Source organism: Triturus cristatus, chromosome 4_2, assembly GCF_964204655.1.
Source record: "Triturus cristatus chromosome 4_2, aTriCri1.1, whole genome shotgun sequence".
NCBI classification, from domain to species: Eukaryota; Metazoa; Chordata; class Amphibia; order Caudata; family Salamandridae; genus Triturus; species Triturus cristatus.
In genome coordinates this window covers 860,732,343-860,759,930 of record NC_140586.1, presented here as the reverse complement: position 1 = coordinate 860,759,930, position 27,588 = coordinate 860,732,343, and the positions used below count along the sequence as shown (strand labels likewise).

The 27,588-nt window shown below is 44.5% G+C and overlaps 1 protein-coding gene and 1 long non-coding RNA gene across 3 annotated transcripts in view; one reads left to right on the top strand and one right to left on the bottom strand.

The window, feature by feature from the left end:
- LOC146835267 (peroxiredoxin-like) overlaps positions 1 to 27,588 on the top strand; it is a 559,426-nt gene that overhangs the window by 86,272 nt on the left and 445,566 nt on the right. The window lies entirely within an intron of this gene.
- The window catches only part of LOC146835269 (uncharacterized), a 92,184-nt gene that overhangs the window by 25,081 nt on the left and 39,515 nt on the right, over positions 1 to 27,588 (bottom strand). For both annotated transcript variants that reach the window (XR_014960704.1, XR_014960705.1), the window contains exon 3: positions 20,026 to 20,137. This is a non-coding gene — a long non-coding RNA (uncharacterized LOC146835269). The remainder of the gene's footprint in view (positions 1 to 20,025; positions 20,138 to 27,588) is intronic.

Genomic DNA, 27,588 nt, shown 5'->3' with positions numbered 1-27,588 from the left:
CAGATGCGCCAGAATTTCTGACGCATCTGTCAATCCTTGCGCCATGGTGTGTCATATTGTTAATACAGCACATCCATGGTGGTGCAAGGGTTTCTCAGAGTGGCGCAGGGAAAGTGACACTTCTCTACAGATGCGTCACTGTCTAGTAAATCTGCCCCTGAGAACGAAGGAAGGCAGGTACGTACATACTGCAAACACACACCAAGTTGATGTAGAAGCCCGGGCGGCCCAAAGGCTACTGTTCTGCATGGAAACTTCTCTTACCCACCCCACTAAAAGCTGCTCCATCCCGCTCCCACTCCTCAAATCCCTGACACTGCTGTGAGTAATGCGGTACCAGCTGCCGTCAGCCGGAGACGCAGCCAGGGCCTTGAATTGTACTTTCCCCGGTGCCTCTCCTGCAGGCACTTCTCGTGTTTTCTACCAGACCTGTGCTTCTCTTTCTCTCAAAGCCCTCGCTGTCTGGCAAGGAACGGTTTATCTGCTTAAATATGGGTAAACCCACATAATATTGAGGTTTTTTTTTCGACCTACAGAAATATCGAGTTTTAAATATCGTAGAGACAGAATATCGACATCAAGAATATCGGTGACCAATGAATTCTCTTCATTTTCCCTTGTCTCTGGTTACAAAATTATTCAGACAAAACAGAAATTCTCCATCTCACAAAATGTTGCTTTCAACATTCCTTCTCTTCTACTGCTTTTGCACAGAATAGTTCTAAAATCAAATACTTAGGTATGTGGTTCTCCAACTCCATCACCTCTTCTGTTAAACTAAATATGACTGAAGCCTTATCTCGGATTGACAAACTACTCTCATCCTGGAATCCTCTTTTTCTTTTGTGGTGGGGTCGATTGGACTCAATTAAAATGATGCTTACTCCTATGTTAATGTATGCTCTTTCCAGGTTCCCTGTCCATATTCCTGCCTGTTACTTTAAAAAGATTGATTCTCGCCTCTCCAGCTTTCTTTGGAAAAATAAAAAAGCTATAATATCCCTATCGTCTCTTTGTAGTGCAAAATCTAATGGGGGTGTGAATTTTCCTAGCTTTCGTATCTACCATAAAGCCTTTTGCCTCCGTCAGGCCTCAAGATGGCTCCTTTCCGAACCTTCCGCCTTCCCCCCCCTATGGCTCTCTATTGAACGTGCTTTGCTTTTAACCTTCTCTTTAAAGGATGTTCTGGCCTTTTCTGCCAAGACTCCTCCAACCTCTCTTCCCTTGTTTAAACACACTTGCCACCTGTTGAAACCCCTAACCCAAACAGAATGTATTTCTAGGGAGTCCTTTTTAGAATCTCCAATTTGGCACAATTCCCTTATTACCATTAACAATGGAACTATTTTTTGGAAATCCTGGCAATTAAGGGGAATAATTTGGGTTGATAGGACCGGATTCTTGCCTACCTGGTTATCTCCAAGAATCCTCTCAGGTCGCCAGGATCTTATTATCTGCTAAATAGCGTAGAGGGGAGGGAATATAATTATCAAAATATATTTACCAAAGTTTGATTTCATTTGGGAAAAACCACTGACTCCGAATCTAAAATTTATAAGATTTTATTACAACCAAAAATAGTTGAACATACAAACACCTCAGTACAAGGTGTAGAAGATAAATGGGCACTAATACAAAAGTAAGTCAACATAGGATTCTCATCAGACTCAAAACAAAAAGAATCCCGGTTTCAATAATCATCAAGAAAGCAATAGTTAATCCAATATCTAAATTAGGAATCATTAGTCAAGGAAGAAAAAAACGTTAGTCTATCCCTACCCTAACTCTAAGGTGACATCCCTACTTAGCATTCCCCATCCCAGGCCAGAGAATAGAAGGTGTCAGAAGTGAAGACTTCCTAAGAAGTACCTTCACTTAGTCAGAGCTCGATCTAAGATGCTCCTTAATCACATGTCAAGTCAAGTCAAGTCATAAAATTTGTATAGCGCACTACGTACCCAGAGGGTTTCAAGGCGCTTAGGAAGGGGAGGAGGATTATTTGTCAAATATCCACGTTTTAAGCTGCTTTCTGAACGCTAGGTGGTTCTGGGTGAGGCGAAGGTAGGCGGGGAGTGAGTTCCATGTTTTAGCAGCCAGGTATGCAAAGGATCTGCCTCCCATGGTGGTCTTGTTGATGCGAGGTATAGTGGCGAGGGCTTGGCTGGAAGATCGTAGTTGGCGGGAGGGGGTGTAGAAGGACAGTCGAGAGTTGAGGCAATCTGGTCCGATGTCGTAGAGTGATTTGTGTGCGTGGGTAAGCAGTCGGAAGGTGATCCTCTTATTGACGGGTAGCCAGTGGAGGTCTTTAAGGTGATCAGAGATGTGTTCGTTGCGAGGGATGTCTAATATGAGCCTGGCTGATGCGTTTTGGATTCGTTGGAGTTTCTTCTGGAGCTTTGCGGTAGTACCCGCGTAGAGGGTGTTTCCGTAGTCCAGTCGGCTCGTGACTAGAGCGTGGGTAACTGTTTTCCTTGTTTCGAGGGGGATCCAGCGAAATGTTTTTCTGAGCATGCGAAGAATGTTGAAGCAGGAAGAGGATACGGCGCTGACTTGTCTGTTCATTGAGAGTGAAGAATCCAGGATGACGCCTAGGTTCCGTGCGTGGTCTGTCGGGATGGGTGCTTTTCCGAGGGCTTCAGGCCACCAGGAATCGTCCCATGCAGAGGGGGATGTACCTAAGATGAGGACTTCAGTTTTGTCTGAGTTCAGTTTCAGACGGCTTTGTTTCATCCATTCGGCAACTTCTTTCATTCCTTCGTGTAGGTTAGTTTTGGCGGTGCTAGGGTCATTGGTGAGAGAAAGGATTAGTTGAGTGTCGTCCGCGTAGGAGATGATGTTGAGGTTGTGTCGGCGTGCGATGGCCGCGAGGGGGCTCATGTATACGTTGAAGAGGGTGGGACTGAGTGAGGATCCTTGAGGGACGCCGCAGATGACTTCAGAGGCCTCGGACTTGAATGGAGGAAGGCGGACTCTCTGGGTTCTTCCGGTGAGGAACGAGGTGATCCATTCAAGTGCTTTTCCTTGGATTCCGATGTTATTGAGGCGTTGTAGAAGGGTGCTGTGGCAGACTGTATCGAATGCTGCAGAGAGGTCGAGGAGGATGAGGGCGACTGTGTCTCCGTTGTCCAGTAGAGTTCGAATGTCGTCTGTTGCTGCGATGAGGGCGGTCTCAGTGCTGTGTTTGGCTCGGAAGCCGGACTGTGAGGAGTCGAGGGATTTGTTGGCTTCGAGGAAAACGGCGAGCTGGTTGTTGACGGCTTTCTCGATGACTTTGGCCGGGAATGGAAGAAGCGAGATGGGGCGGTAATTTTTGAGTTCGGTGGGGTCCGCTGTTGGTTTTTTCAGAAGGGCAGTGAGTTCGGCGTGTTTCCAGTCTTCTGGGAAGATAGCGGAGTTGAAGGAGCAGTTGATGACGTCTCGGAGGTGCGGTGCTATGACGGAGTCTGCTTTGTTGAAGATGTGGTGAGGGCATGGGTCTGTGGGGGATCCTGAGTGGATGGAATTCATCAGGCGGATGGTGTCCTCAGTGGAGATTGGGTTCCAAGCGTTAAGGGTGTTCACGGGGGGAAGGTGGTCAGCAGATGGTAGGGTGGGTTGGTTTCCGGGTTGGTTGTCAAAGCTGTTGTGGATGTCTGCAATCTTGTTGTGGAAAAAAGAGGCTAGGGAGTCGCAGAGGGTTTGAGAGGGGGTGATGTCGTTTGAGTTGGCCGAGGGATTGGAAAATTCCTTGACGATGTTGAAAAGTTCCTTGCTGTTGTGGGCGTTGTTGTCAAGTCGATCCTTGAAAGCTGTTTTCTTGGCTTTTCGGATCAGTTGGTGGTGGGTGCGGGTGGCGCTTTTGAAGGCGTCCTTGGTGCTGGTGGTTGGGTCTTTTTTCCAGGCCTTTTCAAGGGAGCGGCAGAGTTTCTTGGACTTCTTGAGATCATCGTTGAACCATGAGGCTTTCTTGCTGCCAGGTTTGCTTTGACGTTTTTTCAGTGGAGCTAAGGTGTCGGCGGTGTTGGATAACCATAGGGTGAGGTTGGCGGCGGCTTCGTTGGCGTTAGAAGAGAGGGCTGGGGAGTTTCGAAGGACGCTCTATCAGGGTCAAGAATCTATTTGATGGTTTATCTCCCTGGTCCTTTCCCCAATTTCAGGCAACCTTCATTGTCTCCGTTCTTTCCTACAGAAATTCTCTACTTTAATGGCAGTTATTCTGATACCTTTTATTCTCTTCTCTTCCTTTCCCTCCGCTCCCCTTCTCTTTGAACATAACTCTCTTCTCAAGATTCTTCTCTCTATACCTTAGGCCTCTCTCATTTATAAACACTCCTTAGCTCCTGATCCAGACCGTCCTAAAAATAAAATTGAACATGCATGGGAGTTAGACCTGGGATGTGAATAGGCCGTCAACTTTTGGGACAAACTCTGGTCCCGTTCTCTTAAAATGTCTAGATCTGCTTCTCTCACCCAATCTATGTTTTTCCTTTACCACAGACTTTATTTCACCCCTACTTCTATAGCTAAATTCTCTCATTCTACTGACGCAAACTGCTGGACCTGTGGATCTCCTAATGCTGACCTCATGCACCTTCTTTTTCTTTGCCCTTCTGTTTCTCCATTTTGGGGACAAATTTGGTCCTATATTTCTTGTTTATTCAACATTCTCATTCGTTTTTCTATTCCTATTCTTTTCTCTGGGAGTCTGTTTGAATCTTTAGAGCTCCCCTCTCACAAACATGGTCTCATTGACCTTATGTTAGCTTTAGCTTTTCAACACATAACTCTTAATTGGAAAACTCTTACAAAACTTTCTGTCCAACACTGGTGGAATAGTCTCTGCCATCTCCATCGACTTGATATTGCTTTTGCCTCCTCTTGCAATCTAATGATTAATAGAGATCTTTTTTGGCTGCCACTCACTACCTATTTAGACAAAATGGCACTAACAAATAATTCTCTTTTAAATTCTGAAAATTTCAAATCCCCGTAATTATTTCTTTTTCTCTGCCTTTTTCCTCTAAAACTTGTTGACTTATTGTATTTATTAACTATAATATGATTATTGTCCACATTTATTTGTTAATATGCAATACGTCATATATTATTCAATTGTAAGAGTTCCCCTTACCCCCCTTGTCTTCCCTCCCCTCCCCTTACTTCCTCATAACATTTCAACAGCTTTCTCTTTTGCTCTTGTGCTAGCCATTTTATTGTTTGAATATCTAGTTCATTGTGCTATTTTTTGTATTGCTGGCCTTCTGTATTTCCTGCTATTATTCAAATCAAGCTTTTTAAACATAAAAAAAAGAATATCGGTGACCAGAATATCGACCATAAGGTAAGAAATATCACTTTTATTTATATCGAAGTTAGTAATATCGTCAGCACAAATACAGTTGTTAAAAATATAGATGTTTGGCTTGCAGCCGATCAAGATGGCCGCGATCTAGAGGAGCTCCGAGGGAGGCGTCAGTTCCCCGAATAATCCGACATAAATCCGGGCAATAATCCTGCCTCAATAGACATTTCATGAAAGCCGAAGGTGAGAGGCATCTATCGCCCTACTTGTTGGCCGGAAAGTGTTTCGCACAAGCTGGAGGGTGCGTGCCAAAGAAAGCGGCCTGGACACACGGATGAAGCCGGGTACTTATGTGCAACTACGGCCGTCGGACATAAGCTGGAGCAACTGGGCAGCGCAGAATAAAGGGGGAGCTGTGGCAGACAGCGGCTGCCGGGAGCTGTACCCGCCCATAACTAATAAGCGCGTCCGGTGATTCCTTCTCCCCCCCACACTCGCAGGGAGCCTACGGAGTTGCTTCGGGTCCTGTGTTAAAACATAGCGCACAGAGGCGGACCACAACGGAGGGGGTGCCCTGCTCAAGAGACCGCGAGCGGAGGCGGAGATATCGAGGTGCGCACACTGGGGCAAGCGCGACCTGAGCCGGTGAGTGCAGATTGGAGCGCGCAGGTGCGGAGAGGGGCCTGGATGCCCGGTGAAGGCTGAGACCTCCATTACCGCGTGTGCCTATGTGCAGTCGCACAGAGAACTAGAGGGGCTTGTTGTTGCGGGCCTGGCATAGGTAACAGATTGCAGTACCCCTGCTGTGTTAAGTGGCCTGAGACACAGAGCAGTGCTCGGAACGGCCCTTGCTGAGTCGGGGGGGTGCATAAATTAAATACAAACTTTTCCCTGGGGCCCTGGCTGTCACCATTGACGGCATCTGCGGCAACATTGCGTATAAGGCTCGCATAGCCTGGGACAGTGGTTGGGACTGAGCACAGGCACAATACCTGATGACCTAGAGAGGCTGAGAGAGGTCGTGCAGAGTGATCAGGTGTCGCTGGTGCTTCGGTGCACATTTACTGGCGGTGCTTCAACGGTCCACAGCCCCACCAAACTCCAGCTACCAGCGTGGCGGCAAAACCAACAGGCCGCGCGCGGAGTGTGCTTCCGCGGCAGGCGGCTGAGATTACCGAACGGCGCAATACAGAACTGGGGGAAAATGGGGGGCAGGGGCCCACGCACGAACTCTCAGGGCAAATTGGATAAGTATGCCAACCACAAAGACCTTCCCACTCTGCCTGAGCGCAAAGACGTATCTGACAAAGACTCAGGTCTGGAGGGAGCGACGAAAGTGATGCTGGAAGATATCATGGCGGCTCTCGATAAAGTGCAATCAACAGTAGGGTCCATCTCGACTGATGTCTCCTTCCTGAGGGCAGACTTTCAGAAGATGACGGCCAGGGTCACGGAGGTTGAGCAAGTGACAAAATCCTTGTCAAAGGACACCACTGCGCTGCTTCAAAGGGTCAGTCATTTGGAAGCAGAAAATAGACTTATGGCAGAGAAGCTGGACGACCAAGAGGGGCGCTCTCGGCGCAATAACGTCTGAATCACAGGTATTCCTGAAAGTGAAGGGAGTCCAGCCACACAGAGTGCCGGGGGGTAGGCCCAAACCCGGGGCTCCCCCTAGACCAGTCTTGGCCCGTATTTTCAATTTCCGGGACAGGGATGCGTTTACTACAAATGGCGAGGGTGGCTCCACCACTGCGCATCCAAAACTCAGTGGTGTCCTTCTTCCCGGACTACATGGCGGCAGTAACTAAGCGTCGCAGGAGCTTTTTTGAGATAAAGAAAGAACTCCCATACTCCATGTTGTTTCCGGCGAAGCTGCGTGTAGTGGCGGATGGCAAAACCTGGTTTTTTGAGAGCCCGGAGGAGGCCCATGACTGGCTCGAGGGATGGCGGCGAGTGGAAGGATCCAGACGAACGGAGAGATGACAGCAGCAACACATAGAAGATGATGACTCCAGGGACCACGGAAGGGAGCGTGAGGATTGAAGTACGGAGACGTTACGTACTTGTGTCACGCCAGTGTAGAGAGAGGCTATACGGCTTAACCATGTATGAGGAGGGCAGCTGCTACATGTCCAAGATATGAACAACAAGGTCCTCCCACTTGAAGGTGGTAGGCAAAAGGACCAGAGTAACAGAATTGAAGGATGGCCTGTAGCGCGCTCTTGTTGATAACCTGTCTTTGAGGAGGGGATGGACGACGGCACTCCATGGACTTCTCCCCCCCGCACGCAAGTACTGTTACTGGGAATAAAGCACTCTGCTAAGTTGGGGTGGCGGATAGTTGGGGGTCCGTCTGGCAGGGAAGCAGGGAGGGGAGTGGAAGAGGGGGGTTGTTCTTCATTTTGGGCTTGTTATGGTTTCTATTACTTTTTGTGGGCTAGCCAAATTGTGAAGAGTAGGCGAGTGCGGGTATATTGGATGCGGTCCTTCCTAAAACGAATAATGGGTATGCTGTGTATCCTACAAGAGAGACCATTGAATACTGTCTGCACTCACGCACGCCCACCTCGATACCATGATGACCAGGCGTTCATCAACAGAAGTTTGGCTTGGGCGAGCTGGGAGGTAGGGAGGTGGGTGGGAGAGAGGGAAATATTGAGTTGGTATTTTCTGTTATTGGTTCTGATTCCTATACAGGCGAACATGGCACACTTCCAGTCTGTGATTAGAAAAAGTTTCTGGATGCACTATGTAAATGATCCTGAGAGAAGGCAGATTGTGCGTGATGGAAAGAGATGACGCAGACACAGTTACCTCCGGTGTCTCCGATTAACCCCTTAACGCTGCTGACATGGAATGTACATGGGTTGGGGGATAAAATAAAGAGAGGTCTGGTCCTACAGTATTTAAAGAGATGCGCGCCGGCGGTGGCCCTGCTGCAAGAAACACACTTGGTGGGCTCGGCCTGAGGGCTATAGATCGATGGGGGTTCCCAATGGTGGTGCACTCTGAGTTCTCTTCTGGTTCAAGAGGTGTGGGTATTTTAGTGCGTAAACAGTTTCCACTAATAATACAGCATACTCAAACGGATGACCAGGGTCGATTTGCGGCAATTACCTGTCAATGGGAAGGGAAACTGTTTATATCGTGTCAGTATACATCCCCCCGGCCCTTCACTCAATAGCTCTCCCAGCGCTTAGCGCATTTTTATTAGGTCTTTCAGCAGGTATGATACTGATTGGTGGGGACTTCAATGCTGTCATTGATGGGACCAGAGATAGGCATCCCCCAGACAGAACACGGCAGGGACTGCGCGTATGGAGGGCTTTTTGGATGCCCTCGGGCTTACAGATGCGTGGAGATACAAACATCCAGAAGTGCAGCAATACACTTTTCAGTCGGGTGTACATAATAGCCTCTCCCACATCGACTACTTTTTTACAGCCGCAGACCATCTCACGAATGTGGTGGACGTTGAGATCCGCCCTAGGGGTATTTCAGTCCACTCGCCATTACTGCTAACATACACAAACCATCACAAAGCGCTGAAGCATGTCTATCCCGTGTATCCGGGATATTTACAAATCCCTAAGATTTCAAAAGACATAGTCACGGCGACACAACATTACTTCCAAGAGAACGCTTCCTCAGTCCAGTCCACTAGTATTCTTTGGGAAGCATATAAAACGGTGATCCGTGGGCAGGCCATTTCTTCTGTTGAAGGTCACAAGAGGGCAAAACAAGCTGAACTAGATATCATAGATTCCGAACTGAATAATGCTACAGATCAACATGCACAGAATCCGTCATTAGAGACATCCCGAACCTTACGCCCTAAACAATGTGAATTCAGGGAATACCAGCTTGAGGCGACTAGGGCCCGGCTCCAAGCCACGCGGCACACGATATATGAGATAGGTGATAAGGCTAGTAAACTTTTAGCCTGGCTTGATAAAAAGGAGCGAGCGCAAAGAACGATAGTGCAGTTACGGACTCCAGATGGCTCATTGGTGGCTGCGCCGGAAGAAATAGTGAATACTTTAGCCGGGTATTTCAAACAGGTATACGAGTCACGGACGACTATAGAGACGATAGAGGCTCAAACATATATTAGGGATATTAATTTGCCTGAACTATCCCCAGAAGAAGCCCTCACCTTGGAAGCCGACCTAACGGTCGAAGATATACAAGTGGCTATCGGCTCCCTACAGTCGGGGAAAGCGGTGGGACCTAATGGTTTGCCCATTGAACTGTATAAAAAGACAGCCGCTACGAGTGCCCCTTAATCTTTTAAATATGTATCGTTGCTTAATGCCGAAGCCAAAATATTAGCCAAACTATTGGCGATGCGGTTGACCCCACATCTTACGACCCTAATTCACCTTGATCAATCTGAGTTTATGCCAAATAGGAGCACGGCTCTCAACCTGCGGCGGCTGCAGGGAGTAATGGCTCGCATGTCCCATATTCAGGAGCCGGCGGTTATCCTTTCCCTTGATGCGTGGATGGCATTTGACATAGTGGAGTGGCCATATCTTTTTGAAGCCCTTAGACACTTAGGCTTTGGCCCGAAATTCTGTGCGTGGATACAACTGCTCTACACTAAACCGTTGGCACATGTAGTGGCCAATGGTCATATCTCCAGAGACTTCCCACTGATGCGAGGAACGCGCCAAGGGTGTCCACTGTCCCGTTGCTCTTCGCACTAGTGTTGGAACCACTGGCGGCATGGATCAGGTGGGAGCCAATGATTCGTGGACTCAAATGGACGCCAAACTGGGAAGACCGCATTTCCCTCTATGCGGATGATGTGCTGCTGTATCTGACATCCCCTGGACGCTCCATCTTAGTGCTCTTAAATATTTGTGAGATTTTCGGTCAGGTATCCGGATACACCATCAATTGGTCCAAGTCGGTTCTGTTTGTACTGCGTGGTCCGTCGCCGTCGCTTCCGAGGGATTTCCCGCTGCAGGTCACGGAGGATACCTTTAAATATCTCGGCATCCATATTACACCGAAACCCGATTAATTAATTCGGAGAAATCTTGGGTCCCCCTTGGAGCGGTTTCAGCATTCAGCCGTTGTCAATGCTGGGAAAGGTGGCGCTTTTTAAAATGATGGCGCTCCCACGCTTTTTGTATGTCTTGGAGAATATCCCGTTTCAGGTACCACTGAGCTACTTTAAAACAATCGCATCTGAAGTTTCCGGTATGATTTGGGTTAACAAACCAGCGCGCATTGGGCAGGATAAGTTGGTCAGGAGCTGGTATGACGGTGGTACAGCCCTCCCTAATATACAATTATACTACTGGGCAGCCCAGTTAAAAGTAATTAACAGTTGTATACACGCTCCTCATACCGACCCAGCGTTTCAGGCGGATAGGCAAGGCCTAGGAGAGGATGGGATCATGTCAGTGCTGTATAATAGAACCAAATCCAGACTACTGACTGGGCCAACAGCGCACACAGTTCACATATGGCACGAGGCGCATGTCAGGCTGGGATGGAGGGGAGTTATCACACAAATGACATCACTCTGGACCTCTCAGAGGCTTGGGCGACTAAAGAATAGTAAAGGCTTTGATAAATGGGATGCGATAGGCATATCAACGGTGGGTGATCTCTGGAGGAAGGGTGAGGTAATCCCATTTGAACGCCTGTAGGCCCAATACGAACTTTCCTCGTCGGAAATTTACAGATACACCCAGGCCAAACATGCACTACAGGCGGTTCTACCAGCAGGGACCATCTTGGCAGAGGCTACTCCTTTGGAGGATAGGTTATTGACTGAATATATGCACAGAAGGGCCACTTCCTTCACCTATCGTAAGTTAGTAAACAACTTGCCTGACCCCACATTGGCGCTTAGACAGAAATGGGCTGCAGATTTGGGAGAATTGTATGACGCAGAGTGGCAGGAGGCACTGTCGTCTCCTCGGGAGGTTGCAATACCGGCGCGCTTGCGGTTGATACAACTCAAAGTACTTCACCGCACGTACTACACCAGAGTGACCCTCTTCAAAATAGGGATGGCTGTACATCAATTCTGTCTGTGGGACTGTGGGGAGGAGGGTACTTTCTACCATACTATATGGGAATGTCCGAAGATTAGGGCGTACTGGGTCAAGATAATGAGGACTGTGTCTCAAATTGTAGAGGAATTGTTGATTCCGGAGTCGAAACGGTGCTTATTAAATATTTGGGAACCAAATGACCTAACCCACCCAGCACAGGACTGGGTAACACTGGGAATCATGTTTGCTGAAAGGAATATTGCGAGGAGGTGGGGATCGGGTGAGTCTCCTATGCTGCAGGAATGGTGTAAGGACATGGATGAAGCTATGGTGGCGGAAAGGGCGGTATATGTGCATCGGGGATGTCCTCAAAAATGGGAAAGAATCTGGGAAACTGGAATAAATTCAGAGGGTATATATGTGAGCCACCAAGACTGGAGGCGGTTCAAAATGTCTGATTAGGAGTAAAGGGTGGAAGGTGTTGGGGTTGTTGTACTGTACTGTCGCGGTGGATGTTCCTGAAGTCATGAATAACTATTTCATTAACAATGTTAAAAAGTATTAGTGCAGATGGAGGCTAACCTTTGTGTAGGCCATGTGTTTCTATAATGCCCATTGTTTCTAATGAAAATATATATTTTTTAAATATATATATTATTATTATTATTATTATTATTATTAATGAGTTTTATAACGCGCCTGGTTACCCTTGGGCATCCCCGCGCTCATCCAGAAAGAAACGTCATAGCATGAGGCACTAGGAGTTAGGCAGGAAACAAGTAAGTTTTTAACAACTTGCGGAAACGCAGGAAACTTGATTCCAAGCGTAGATAGAGTGGAAGAGAGTTCCACAAAGTGGCCACATTGAAGGAGAATCTTCTGCCCCCAGATCTTGCTTTCCTTACTCTCGTAACCTGCAGCAGATGTTGATGGTCCGATCGAAGGGAGCGAGAGGCTTTGTAGGGTTGCACCATATCCCGTAGGATGGGAGGGCCTTTCCCCTGCAAGATTTTATAGGCCATGCAGAGTGCCTTAAATTTCACCCTCTCCCTAATGGGAAGCCAGTGCAACGCCTTCAGCGCAGGTCGAGCAGACTGACGCCTGGGGAGATCCATCAGGAGCCTCGCGGCCGCATTCTGCACCTGCTGTAATTTGTTTAAAGTGGACTCTGGGGCCCCCAGAAACAGCACATTACTAAAGTCCAGCCGGGAGATGATAAGCCCCTGAACAAGTAACCTCCTAGAGGCCACAGGGAGGAGAGGTAGAATCTTCCTGGCTGAACGGAGCAGACCAAAGCACACGCCTGCGGTCTTTTTAGCGTGAGTCTTAAAGGTGAGGTCCTGCTCCAACCACACTCCCAAACTCTTGATCTCCTGTCTGGGGGTGGGAGCCGCTCCCAGGCAACTAGGCCAGCTACCCGGAGACAGGGTAGGAGGGGAGTTCCCCAATATCATCAATTCCGTTTTGGAGCCGTTAAGCTTGAGGGCTGAGCTACACATCCACGTGTAGATCTTCTCCAGACACGTATGCAGCTGATCGGGATGGTAAGATGACTGGGGAAGGCCTACCACCAGCTGAGTATCATCAGCATAGCTGATAATCTTGACACCCAGGGGCAGTATCTCACTCTCCAGGGGGGCCATATAAATGTTAAATAAAGTAGGGCTCAACGAAGAGCCCTGTGGCACACCACACTGGAGAGGAACCGATGAAGATTTCATATTGCCTTCCCACACCTCAAACGTACGGCCAGCCAAAAAGGAAGAGAACCACTTCAGGGCCAGCCCGGAGACCCCCACCCCCGACAGTCGTTGGAGAAGCACTTGATGGTCCACAGTGTCAAATGCCGCACTGAGGTCGAGGAGGATCACTGCCACTGATCCCCCTGTATCCAGAATGCTCCTGGCATTCTCCACGACTGCCAGCAGGGCAGTATCGGTCCCCTGACCGGGACGAAAACCAGTTTGATATAGATATAGATATAGATGTAGATGATATAGATGTTTATGTTAGTGTTATGTATTTTAGTATGTATTTTATGTGTATGTGTTCCACATTTTTGTTATGTTTTGTATGTTTTTTTTAAAACATATGTATTAAATGTTTAGAAGTTACTAATTCTTTTTAATGTAAATTTTGCGTTTTAGTACCGTACCGGGTTGTGGGTTTATAGGGGAATAGGGTGGGAAGTAATTTAATTATAGTAAATTAAATCATAATGTCTAGAAATAATTAATTAATTTTAATTACATATTGCATTTTAGTTCCGTAGCGGGCTGTGGGTTCATAGGGGAATAGGATGGGAAGTAATTTATTGTAATTAAGTAATTATTAATTTTTATTTATTGATATGGATAATTAATTTATTGTCAATTAATTATTAACTGGTAATTAATTTTGTATTAATTTACTAATTGATAATTATATTAATTGTGTTACTTTTTTATTGGAGCGGGTTGTGGGTTTATAGGGGAATAGGGTGGGAAGTAAAGTAATTATAATAAATTAATTGATAATTTTGTTGGGGTATTGATAATGTATTGTTTATTAATTATTAATTATTAATGAATTGTATTTATTAATTATTCATTGGTAATACATTTCTATTAATTGATTGATTGATACATATATTAATTGTGCTAATTTAGTTTAGGAGCGGGTTGTATGTTTATAGGGGAATAGGGTGGGAAGTAATTTTTTATAATTAAGCAATTATTATTTTTTATTTATTAGTATTGATAAATATTTTATTGTTAATTAATTATTGATTGATAATTAATTTTTATTAATTGATAATTATATTAATTGTGTTAATTTTTATGTGGAGCGGGTTGTGGGTTTATAGGGGAATAACGTGGGAAGTAATTTAATGTTATTCAAGTAATTATTAATTTTAATTTATTGGTATGTATAATTAAATTATTGTTAATTTATTATTAATTCACTCTCTGGAGTGGGAATAGTCATTTTTACCCCTACGCTATCCAACACTTTCCATACTGTTGCACTCGCTGGAGTGGGAATAGTAATTTTTACCCCTACGCTGTCCATCACTTTCCCTACTGTTGCACTCTCTGGAGTTGGAATAGTTATTTTAACCCCTACGCCATCCAATACTTTCCCTACAGTTGCACTCACTGGAGTGGGAATAGTAATTTTTGCCCCTATGCTATCCAACACTTTCACTACTGTTGCACTCTCTGGCGTTGGAATAGTAATTTTTTCCCCTCCGCTATCCAATATTTTTCTTTATTGTTTTAGTTAGTGTTGTGTATTTTTTATTTGAAAAAGATTTTAAAAAATTGAATTTTTTAATTTGTTATATTTATTTTTGTTATTTTTATTTATATTAGTTTTGTGTGTATATATGTATTTATAATTTATAAAATGTTTTTTAACAATTTATAAGTTAATAAAATAATTCTTTATGAATAATATGAAGTATATATATATTATATTTTCTATGTATATGTTTAATTTATTTTAACATTATGGGGCCGATTCCGATCTCGGTCGGTAGGGCACCGAATCGGGTTCGGCCGTAGCGGATCCGATTCCGATGCTTCTTTTCCGACCGATCCGTACACGGGTCGGGATGACGAAGTACGATGCGAAGATGCGTGAATTCTCCGACCGCCTCGTTCTCGGCTCCGACCCGATCCGTTAGACTTGGTCGCACGCAAACCGACGCGCACAATGGAGACGATTCTCGACCAAACGAGTACGATGCTCGAATCGGACAGCTCGACCGAACCGGAGCGTCCGGCTCGCACAATGCTCCCGGAGTCGGACTCAGGGGGTCCGCGTCGGACCCCCCGACACCCGCAGCCGTACGACTCGCACACAGGGAGAGACCCATGGGTCTCCCCCACAGGCATGTATGGCGCAGATGGTACTGACGCGTACCCACTGTAGGGGGTGCACTTGTTTGAGATGTATTCCTTCAGTCAATGGGAGCGCATGTATGCGTCGTACAACTGTCTCCCATTGACTTCTATGGGAGTCTGACCGAACCGAGTCCGACAGCATACGTGCGCATCGTACTCACTCGGTCGGACTGTAGGGGTCCGGCTCGGTCAGAAAATACTCCGGAACCGACTCGGTCGGAGTGCTTTCCGACCCGGATCGGAATCGGCACCTTACTGTATTAGTTATGATTTTTAAACATTAAAAAAACTATATTTTTAACAACAATTTTTTGACCGATATTTCTTTTCTCTTGATATTTTTGTACTTACCATGATGTAGATAAGATGTCGATATTCTTGACTTCAATATTTTTGTCACAATTTTTTTGTAGTCAATATTTTGTCAGTGATTCCATGCTTCTAGTATGCTTTTTTTGTGTACGTGCCACCCTGTTTTTTGTTTACTGCAGTTTACGAAGAGCTCAGGTGGTTACACAAAAAAGCTTTTAAGAAGCTCTGACTCGGGAATGTTATCACATCCAAACATTGCCTCAGAATTGAGAAAAGTAATACGAGCGGAAGTGAAAATAATACTTGTCGAACGTTTTAAAAATGACCTACATTGTGACAGTCCCCCCTCACCATAACAACTATCATCCTCCCAAGTTTATACACCTTGATATCGCTGTGTTCCCTGTCATTGATCTGATGGAACTATACCTATGTTGAATAAACTGTACATGTTTAATAAAAAGAATTTATTTTTAAAAACCGACGCGCACAATGGAGACGATTCTCGACCAAACGAGTACGATGCTCGAATCGGACAGCTCGACCGAATAGGAGCGTCCGGCTCGCACAATGCTCCCGGAGTCGGACTCAGGGGGTCCGCGTCGGACCCCCCGACACCCGCAGCCGTACGACTCGCACACAGGGAGAGACCCATGGGTCTCCCCCACACAGGCATGTATGGCGCAGATGGTACTGACGCGTACCCACTGTAGGGGGTGCACTTGTTTGAGATGTATTCCTTCAGTCAATGGGAGCGCATGTATGCGTCGTACAACTGTCTCCCATTGACTTCTATGGGAGTCTGACCGAACCGAGTCCGACAGCATACGTGCGCATCGTACTCACTCGGTCGGACTGTAGGGGTCCGGCTCGGTCAGAAAATACTCCGGAACCGACTCGGTCGGAGTGCTTTCCGACCCGGATCGGAATCGGCACCTTACTGTATTAGTTATGATTTTTAAACATTAAAAAAACTATATTTTTAACAACAATTTTTTGACCGATATTTCTTTTCTCTTGATATTTTTGTACTTACCATGATGTAGATAAGATGTCGATATTCTTGACTTCAATATTTTTGTCACAATATTTTTGTAGTCAATATTTTGTCAGTGATTCCATGCTTCTAGTATGCTTTTTTTGTGTACGTGCCACCCTGTTTTTTGTTTACTGCAGTTTACGAAGAGCTCAGGTGGTTACACAAAAAAGCTTTTAAGAAGCTCTGACTCGGGAATGTTATCACATCCAAACATTGCCTCAGAATTGAGAAAAGTAATACGAGCGGAAGTGAAAATAATACTTGTCGAACGTTTTAAAAATGACCTACATTGTGACAGTCCCCCCTCACCATAACAACTATCATCCTCCCAAGTTTATACACCTTGATATCGCTGTGTTCCCTGTCATTGATCTGATGGAACTATACCTATGTTGAATAAACTGTACATGTTTAATAAAAAGAATTTATTTAAAAAAAAAATGACCTACAAACAAATAAGATGAGTAAGGGTCATGTGTGTTTTCATAAGCATTCATTTCGTATAGTGATTTCACCAATTATCGGAAATGTGTTGAGATGGAACCGATGAGAACCACTGTATTTTTTGTACAAGGAGAAACGCTTGCAAACATGACCCAATTAGGTACCAAATGTTTAAAACTACATGTTATTTCAAAAGCTGAACTGGTTTCTCATTCACTATTGGCAATTTTTGTTCCTCTGACTCAGGTCTACTCTAGGTGTCTGTTCTGCCTGTTCCGTGTATCTCATCAGGTGTCTAGATCCATTGAAGGCGTCTGCCTTGAGTGTACTGTCTATTTCAGTAGGTGATTGGGTCCACTCTTGATGTTTGCTTTGTGTACCTCATCAGGTGTATGCTTTTATTGAAGGCGTCTGTTTTGTGTGTACCGTGTACCTCATCAGGTGTCTGTTTCCTCTGACACAGTCTGCCCTGAATGTAATGTGTAGCTGAGCAGGTACCTGGGTTCACTCTTGGTGTCTGTTTTGCCTGTACCGTGTACCTCATCAAGTGTCTGCCCTAGGGTGTACTGTGTATCTCTGTAGGTTTCTGGTTCCGATCTAGGTGTCCATAGTGTGCACCTCCTCATGTGTCTGCCCTGAGTGCACTGTGTATTTGACCAGGCGTCTGCTCTCTGTGCACTAGATTAAAAGAAGCCCTCATGAATTCCTGACATGTCCCCCATACCGCTTTCAGACCTTCTCTTCACCTCATCCACAGACCACCCTTGGTATCACTATGGATTTATCAATATGCCTCTTACCTTATAACTTCTCTCCCCCTCACACTTTTTAATATCTTCCTCATAGGGGCCAGTCTCCCCGGTGCCCTCATTTTCTCCTTACCCACAGCTGTGTCCTACACACACAGGCACCACTTCCTCTAACCTCCCTCCAGCACCACAATCCACTACCCACTATCCACCATCCCACATCAGTCGACATCCACATGTTGGAGATCTGTCACTTGCCACACCCACATTTGCCATCTTTTCTCGGCAGAGTCTGTTCAAAAAGGGACCAGCCATGTGCGCACACTAGCTATGGCTTGTGGGGCCCCTTCTGCCATCCTGGTCTCTCACCTCTACAGGTCCTCCTCACTTGTTCCAGAACACATACAGACTGGAGTGCCAACAATCCGCAACTCTATTTTATGGAGTCACTTGGCGCCTAATAGAATATCTTGATGCTACACTATTGGTCCTTATTGTGAGTGGGTGATATTCACTGCCTGAGCACGTGCCTTCACTTTTTCCGCGCTTGGTTTCCAGCTCAACATAATTGGTCCAGTACCACATTATAGTGGATGTTATGTTTGCCAATTCCTGATAGCGGTAATCTTGGGATGATATAATTGCCTTTTCCTGACGTTCATTGTGTAATGATGCTACAAGTACCACCTGTCTGTATCACCTGTCTCCAAAATTCATTAGTATTCAGACCAGATGGCTACTGTTTATAGAGGGTAAAAAGTTTGCAGCAATTGTATAGCTCTTCAATTACAGGTGGCACAACACCCAGGATAATGTGCTGCACGGCTAAACACTTATAAGGCCCCAAAGGCGAGACCTATTGGCTATGCCAATGCTTGTTTTATCAATCACCGTCCATGACCAAGGAAACAGCTCACTGGCAAGTATTACAGGAGTGAAGAGGATTCGAGAGCTGGGAATCCCGGTTTGAGTCTCGGCAGCACAATATCCTGTGATTCTGAGTAAATCACTTAATCTCTATGGGTGATAAGTTGCGCTATATAAATCTGCTGCAAGACGAATAAGCAGTTACAATGCAGTAGGTCTCGCATTTGCGAGAGTTTGAGCTATTTGCATTGTAAATGACAATGCCCGTTATTTATATATTTTGAAAACCTGCAAGCGTAAACACTCACTTTGTACTCATAGTCCTTTCTTACGAGAAGCAAGGCTGGCAGTAACTGCACCTCTTTTACTGCAGTTTTGACTTACCTATACCACATGCAGAGCTGTCAGACATGGCAAACAGGGATGTGTTCCATGTCGACTTTTCACTTTTCTCTGCACCAAGACATGCAGGCTGCAATGGCAGTTTGTGTGAGCTTGGTGAGGGGTCCCTTAGGGTGGCTCAATTTGTCCAATGCGGGTACCATTTACTATGCACTTACATGGGGCCTAAAAGGGTGCCAACTGTGGAACAATGGTACAGTTTAGGGAAAGAAAGCTGGTACTGGAGACCTGGTTAGCAGGCACCCAGTAGGCTTTCAGTCAAAGTTGCATCAGATACCAGGCAAAAAGTGGGGGGTAACCATGTCAAAAAGGACACTTTCCTACAGAGTCTAACTGGCTCTCCTCCCCACGCACTGTCCATAAAAAGAGCTCTGGCACCTTCAAGCTCTGTGACTGAGTCCATAGTGAAGCATCTCTCTCTGACCAAGGTAGCAACACCTGCAGACCTACTGCTGTTCTCCTGAGCCAAAAGGAAGGGCCTAAGTGTAGGAAGCTAGCTTTTTGTGTAGTGCCATTCAAAACAAAAACCTTTGGTGCAACATCTAACATGCTAAACAATACAGGGGGTGCCCCTATTCTGTATTTTAGGGCGGGACTGGTTCTAGTATTTATGTAGGAATAATCCCAGTGTGTGTGTGTGTTATGTTTTAAGAACAGCAAGTCCAGTGCCCAAGGATGAGACAGCGAGCAGTGGAAACATACATAAAAAAGCACAGGACGGGCCCCATGTTAGCAACCACCAAGGAGCGACTGGCAGGTTCTCACCAATTTGCTCACTTTTTCATCATCTGCAGCTTTCCTATGTATAGGGAGAAGCCAACACCCGAACAAGTTCAGAAGAATGTTGTGAGTGTGTATTTTTCTATCTACCCATGTTGTGTGTGGCACACATTTCAACAAATCTCCTGGGTCCCCTTAGAGAGAGGGGAAAATTCTTCTTTACAAGAAAAAAGGTTAAAAAGGAGTTGCATATGCAATGAGCGAACGTCTTTAATTATTGATGCCCGCACTCATGATTAAAACAACATACCATGTTTAGACGATTTTAGACAGGACAGCCGACATGTTTTATTGCCATTTTCGACTGACTGGCAATTTCTTCAGGGCAAGAGGACCATATTTCACCAATACGTGCACTGGACCTAATTATTTAAAAGAAATAAAATGAAAACAAGCAACATAAAGACAAGTGTAATTCAAAGTATTCAAATGTGGCATACAGTTACCCACAACCTGCAATTCAAGGGGGATAATTGCCATATGGCTACCAAGTGAGTGCCTATCAGTAGCCCACAGGAATGATACAAGATAAAGCTCTCATAGAATATTCGGTCGCCTGAAATGGAAGTGGTATACATCCATTCATACCCATTGGAGGCCTATTTTCTTTTAAACGTTTAGTCACAAAGAAATTTGTCTAGTAGTGACGGAGGGTGGATTCTCACACCTGCCCATTACATAAATAGTTGTGTGCAAGCCATATCCACTGTCCGTCCATTCATTGGAGACCCCCACATAGCCTGATGGGGTAACCAGAGCATTTCAGCCCCACATGCAGGCAGCCACTCTCACACGGGGCTCGTGTGCCAATCTCCCCACTGCAGCATGTTTCTGGGGTGTGTTAATGGGAAGGACATGCATTCCAGGAAGTGACAGATTACATGGAAGAACCAGTGCCATCTTAGAGTGGCGTCTCCATCAATTAATAATCCTGAAAATATTCTGGAGATTGAAGCTGATAGCCGTTCCCATCCCAAATTGGAAAAATACTTACAGAGATCTGTTTTAACTATGTGATTGCTTTTCAAAGATTTGTTTTTACAAAAAAAAAAAAGTATGCAACTTGACTTTGTGCTTCTTGGGATCTAGACATGGGACCTCAATATTTACTCTATGGATTAGAAAGTTGGGTCCCGCAGGGGAATAACTATTGATGGTGTCAGAGATTCAGTAAAAAAATATTTTTACTGTTTACAAATGCACAGAGATATGTGTCAAACAAGGATAGTGGTCATCTGCTTGGGACAAAAGAGGAGGGTTGAGTCGAGGGACATTGCCATCCGTGGCTGGTAGTGATACTTCACAAGGTGAAGACAAAGGATCGTGTGGAGAAAGGTCATTCAGTTCTAGACTGGTCTCATGACATCATTTGCAAACTGTAAATGTCATTAAACTGAACACCAGTCATGTACCTACACATAGGAAGGTTTCATTAAGACAGAACCTATCTCGTCAGGTCAACGGGGACACAAGGGCCAACCCGCAGCTAGCCTCCGAGTTTATGTCATTCTACCATATCATTCAAACCCCTTTGGTCTATTTTTTTTTTCAGAAACTCCATTGGGCTTCTTTCCTATAGAGTGCCTCATCTGCCCTTACTCAATCCTTTTTCATTTTTTTCAAGTACTCATCTGATTCCTTCAGCCCATTTCCTCTCACTTTCTTTTCCTTTTCTTGTCCTTCTTTCCCAAACTCCTCACCTGTCAATGCCTGATATCATTTAGCTTCCTTGGTCATATCTGTCCTGCACTCTTTCTGTTCTGCATCCCATCTTGCATCTGCATACATACGTACTGCCCTTCTCGCTCTTCCTCGATACCTCTCTTTTTCCCTCACGTGAGCAGCCCGCTCCAGAGCATTGAGTGCTTCAAACTGTATAGATCTAGGTTGTGGTTTCAATTTATACAGATTCCTCCTCAAATTTTCAATAATTTGTATGTTAAATATAACACAACGCTAATGCACCTTCTTTCTCTGTGATCTTGTGCCATTGTTTGAGCCAAACACGAGTATGTAGCCCTACATGTATCGCCATAAAATCACCTGCGGTATCCTCAGGCAGTGCCTCCTCTCTGTCTCTAACACGTCTTATCCCTTTAAAACGTTTTATTTTTAATTCAATATGTCAACAATCTCAATAAAGATTATCCAATCTAAAGAGAGAAACAGCAATTTCCACACTATTTGTTTTCTGAGCCACTAGCCAATAACAGTGCGCACCATATGACATAGCCAACCAATAACAGCATGGCTTCAAACCAACCGACCTACCAATCCCAGCGCAGAAGACTGTGACATAAATCTTGCTACTTGCAGCGGCTCACTCTCCTTTACAATCTGCACGCATGCACTCTTCCAACTTCAGACATACAAGCACATAAATATAATAATAACAAATATGATTGCCTGCGGCACTATGGAAATCAACAGAATAGCATTACACAAGTAATACCCCACAAACATTCATTCGAGCGAAACCTTGACCTGCGAGGAGTCGCCGTGATCAGTACAGTATCCCCCTGTCCAAAGAATCACAATCGTATACAAAGATAAAAGTCCCTCTCTCAATTGAGTTGCCCACGACATCTCATGATAAACCGAAAAAGCTAATGCAGATAATCACAACACGGGACCTTCTCTATCCCAGGATCTTAGGCCACGTCGAACCCATTAACAACTTTATCACGTTAAGCACAACATTCACAACACCTCTGCAAGACATCACACAATTATCACAACACTGCAAGCTAAGCCTGAGCCATGCACACAACATTTATTAATAGTCTCTCTTCCGCTGCTATTACTTCGCCGTTGGACACTGGAACTCCGTCACTCCTTCAGATCCTGCTATGGACTTCGGGACCAGGAACAAACTTATCGGGGTAAGAAACTATTCTCCTCAAAGACCCCTTACTCCCTATCTCAAGACCCTAACCATCCTCTGCTACTATTTGTTAACGCAGAGAAGAAGAGGGCCCTTACTTGCCTCCCTCTGTGACTGATCTTTTTAGGGGACTTGAGTGATAAAACAGTGAGGGTCAATTCAAATTCACAATTAAAGTGCAACCCATTTGGTCACACAGTAAAGCTCGATAAGTCGGATTAAGTATGGATTTTTTGCAAATTCAAAGCCACAGTAATATAAATCAATCTAGAAACATTGTATAGCCATCCAAAATTATCTGAGGGAAACCAAATCAGGGCACGAAATGTATCCTCAATACCAAATAGCAAATGAGGACTTCAGTAGCAATAGTACAGAGTATAAGGTATGAACGTTTCGATCTTTCTGCCTATAATGCATGAACAATTCAGATTCTTCATCTAACCTACCCTAAAGAATGCTAGATAAAATCCCAATTATATCCATACGAATAGAAAGAAAGGTGTCAGCATAGGTGAACTTCTGCAGAAGTTCTCTAAAGCAAAAGTATTGTATACCATGAAGCCACACAATCAGAGTAACACATAGAGGGTCTGTACCTCTCCCAGTCCAAAGGAAATCTCTGCTGCAAATTAAAACAGCATCACCTACTTATAGTCACAAAAGACCCTTGTAAATCAGTACCAAAGGTCCAAGTAACGGCCACCTTCAAAGAGCATTCTCTTGGCAGACACACTCATATTTCTTCTTCTTTGATCAAATTATTTCAAGTGACCTTGGATTACTTCTCCACATTTCGTAGGGACACCAATCCTCCTTTCTGCTCATTAATTTTACTTACCCTTGTCTCCCTTCATGCGTCCTTATCTTCTTCAAACAATGAGTCTTTCTCCATTTATTGGATCATCGTCCCAGGCATTATCCCCATTTTCTCAGTTATGTTTGTGTTCCTGAACTCCAAAAGGAGGCACTTGCTACACATATCATGTCTGGAGTGCCCTTGGCAGTCCTGCCTCAATGTCAGAGCAGCATTTGCAAGCATGTGATGTGAGCACATTAGCATTAACAATTGAATCAGCAATGCCTGATTGATTTAACTCAGTGATCTGAAACCTCCGCCCTTGACTGTTTACGTGGCGTGGATGTGTTTGTCTGAGCCGCAGCAATAGAGCAACGCTGGCTGCATCATAGTGCTTATTTACTTTAAACAATTTTGCATTGCTGTTTTTATTTACCCTTGCCATGTTTTATATTCTTTTTCAGACAGTTCAAAGGAGTTTCAGTACCTTGTATTGCACAACTGCTCACCACCTATACCTTACAATAACAAGCACTCGCAGTGCAATAGATCCTGCATTACTGAAAGTTTGAGCTATTGGCATTACATTATTCTTTGCAACGCCAATAGGCCAAACTTTCAGTAATGCAAGACCTATTGCTTTGCAAATGCTTTTTAGGTCGAGCCTGCAGAGCTTTCGCTGTCAGGTGATCTGTTGTATGTACTTTGTAGAGTCTGACTCCTCCCACTAGCTTTGGACTGACTTTTGTCTCTGTCATTAAAAAATGGTAACAATCGGTTCTGTCGGGTAAAGAATATTTCTTAAAGCACTAAACCATCATTGGTTTATTTGTAGAAAGATTAATCAAAATTGACACACATAGAGACCATAAAAAGTATTCAAAGAAGTTTTATAAATTGCATCATTTATGAATACCCACGTTCAATGGCTGTCAAGGACTAAGAGTGAATTATACTTGTGACAAAGTGACATATAGTGCTCAGTGCTGTGGTGAAAAGTGACTTATGGAAGTATTGATAATTTACAAAAGGCCAGAAAAACAAATATTCGAAACAGTCTGCAGACAGATTGAGTAAGTCTTTATGCAGAGTCTTTTCAACTGGTCCACGGAATTAATGTTGACGTTTCGACCCAGGATGGCATTACTAACTAGTCAATGCGGGTCCTCATCAGGACAGGTACAGTCGGGTGACAGCCTATGGAATAGTAAGGATTATGGTCAGGTGTGTTCGGAAAATTAGATGCTGAGACCGTTCAAAGCATGCAAGGTGAAAACTCACCTAAGGGAGCCCGATGTGGCTCATGGGGCAGGGTAGAAAGATACTCGTGCAGGAGCAACAGTATCCCGTACAGCGTGGATGTAATTCAGACGAGAATTCTAATCAAGAAAATGAAACTGTATAAGGAATTGCCCATAGGTGGCTGTATAATTCACCGGCAATGCTGTGAATGCGCTAATGGACTCACCCGGTAATGGGATATGATCTCTTCCCAGAATGGTCAATCGACTCCAAGTGCAGCTAATGAAAATTGGATGGGGTTCAGGAAAAAGTACTGTTTCATCAGATCGAAATAATCCCACTGAGGTTCTGTATAAACAAGAGGTGGGCAAGGAAATGAGTCTCATCCATGCCAATCGTATTTAAACAAAATTGGCGGGCAAAGATAAGAATGCATTGTAGGACTCACCCACAAAAGGGATGGATTTCTTCCCGTATCGGAAATCCCAAAGCGACTAGGGGGTTGGATGGGGCTCAGGCAAACGTCCTGTGTCCTCAGATCAAGTGAATCACACTGAGGTCCTGTATGAACAGGGGAGATTAAGGGGTGAAAGGGAAATTAATCTCTTCCATACCAATCGAGTTAGGCAAAGTAGCGGGACCATAATGTTCAAACCGCTCACCTTCAAAATGGGCCCAGAAGAACGATTACTTCAGGTCAGGGAGAGGGCAGGCAAGCGTCCTGTCTCTTCAAATTCTGTCTACGAGTGTGTTAAAACGCTGTGAGTTAATAAACTGAATGGAGCGCGTGTACGTGGCGTGAGCAACCGCGTCATGCGCTCGTTGCTAGGAAACGCCCTCCGTGCGATAAACTGCTCCGGAGTAAATGAACAGTAAATCGTACTTAATCCTTGTTAAAATAATGATGAACACGGTCTCATCGTGGAGAGTGGGATCCAAAAACCATCTCAGGGACTAATGCGACTAGTGCGGTATGTTCGCAGCACGCGAAACAAGAGCGAGAGTGACACAACGCTCGTTGTTAGGTAACGCAGTAAGGGGCTCGCTAATAGGTGACTGGGCATTGAGGTAAACAGCGATATCCTCTATCGTTCTCAGTATGTAAAACAAAGTTAAACATTCGAATTGAAATGGATGCAAATACATGCCATCGTTATTGTTGAATCACTAAAGTTTTTTAAAAACCATTCCAAAGTGTGAGCAATCACAGGTTCAAAACTCAGACGTTGACCATTGATAAACCCTAAACTCTGCTTCATGTATTTTTCAACAGACATGTAGCGCATTACAGAATGTGAGCAATCAAAGCTTCAACGCTTAAACATTAACCCTTAGTACAACCTAGACTTTTCTGCATGTATTGTTGCATCATACATACAAGCTATTCATGCAATTTTAAGCTTTTAACACAGGTATATACAAATTACATTAAAAAACATTCGCAAAGATGTAAAGCGCAAACGTGTAGCGGATACTCAAATTTCTCAGTTATTACAGTATTAAGGAGAACTTAAAACTTTGTGTGCAAAGTATTAGAAAATGAACCCATTTATAGGTAGAGCGGGATAAGCTGAGAAGCTAGAGTTGTCCCATCTGTCTTGCAGTCTCCTCAATTTCGTTCAACCCGGTCTGTAACGAGCTGAGCGAATGAATCCATCTACATTCTTTGTAGTTAGGGCCACAGAGATTGCACCTCCTCTTGCATTAGGACTGACCTTCTCTAGGATCCACCATTTTATACTGTCTGGGGAATGATTGTGTGTCATGAAATGTTCAACCATGGGTGCACCTTGTACTTTGCATCTTATTCTGCTCATATGTTGAAGGATTCTAGCTTTTGCTTTCTGGATGGTTTGTCCTACGTATATCAGACCACAGGGGCAAATGATGGCATATATAACATAGGAGCTATTGCAATTGGTGAAGTGGGGCAATTTGTACGTTTTGTTCTCATATGTAAACGTCGTCCCTTCTTGACATAGGTCGCATGCTTTGCATTGTCCACATTTATGGTGTCCGATCAGAGGTGGTAGTCCAAAGTAGTTCCTTAGGTCAGGTTGCTGGTCGAAACGTCAACATTAATTCCGTGGACCAGTTGAAAAGACTCTGCATTGAAAAGACTCTGCATAAAGACTTACTCAATCTGTCTGCAGACTGTTTCGAATATTTGTTTTTCTGGCCTTTTGTAAATTATCAATACTTCCATAAGTCACTTTGTATATACTACGCACTTTTCACCACAGCACTGAGCACTATATGACACTTTGTCACAAGTATAATTCACTCTTAGTCCTTGACAGCCATTGAACGTGGGTATTCATAAATGATGCAATTTATAAAACTTCTTTGAATACTTTTTATGGTCTTTATGTGTTTCAATTTTGATGAATCTTTCTACAAATAAACCAATGATGGTTTAGTGCTTTAAGAAATATTCTTTACCCGACAGAACCGATTGTTATTATTTTTGTATACTGCCCAGGTTCTGAGGGATACTGGGTTACCCCATTGCTATTATAATCAACTAAAAAATGGTAGCCTCCAAATGGCTAACAGTTGTTGCATGTCCCACCTTTTTAGGTCGAGCATTGGAGACCTCTTGTAACTTCTCTTGTGGTCTTAAAGACCGCCCCCTACTTTTGATTTGTTTGTTTCTGTGACCTTTTAAATTCCTTCTTTGCTAGTGGTCAGTCATGTCTCTTTGTCCCTCCTTTTTCCCTTCTGTTCCTCCCATGCAGCAGAGACTAAGTACTGTCTCATTCCGCTATGGTTCTCTATGTGTTCTATGGGGGACTATTTCTTTCTTGTTTTTCCTAGTCTGTTACTGTTTGCCTTTGTTCAGCTTCGGTGCCTTAGCTGCTTACATATAAATATAGTATTTCTCCCTC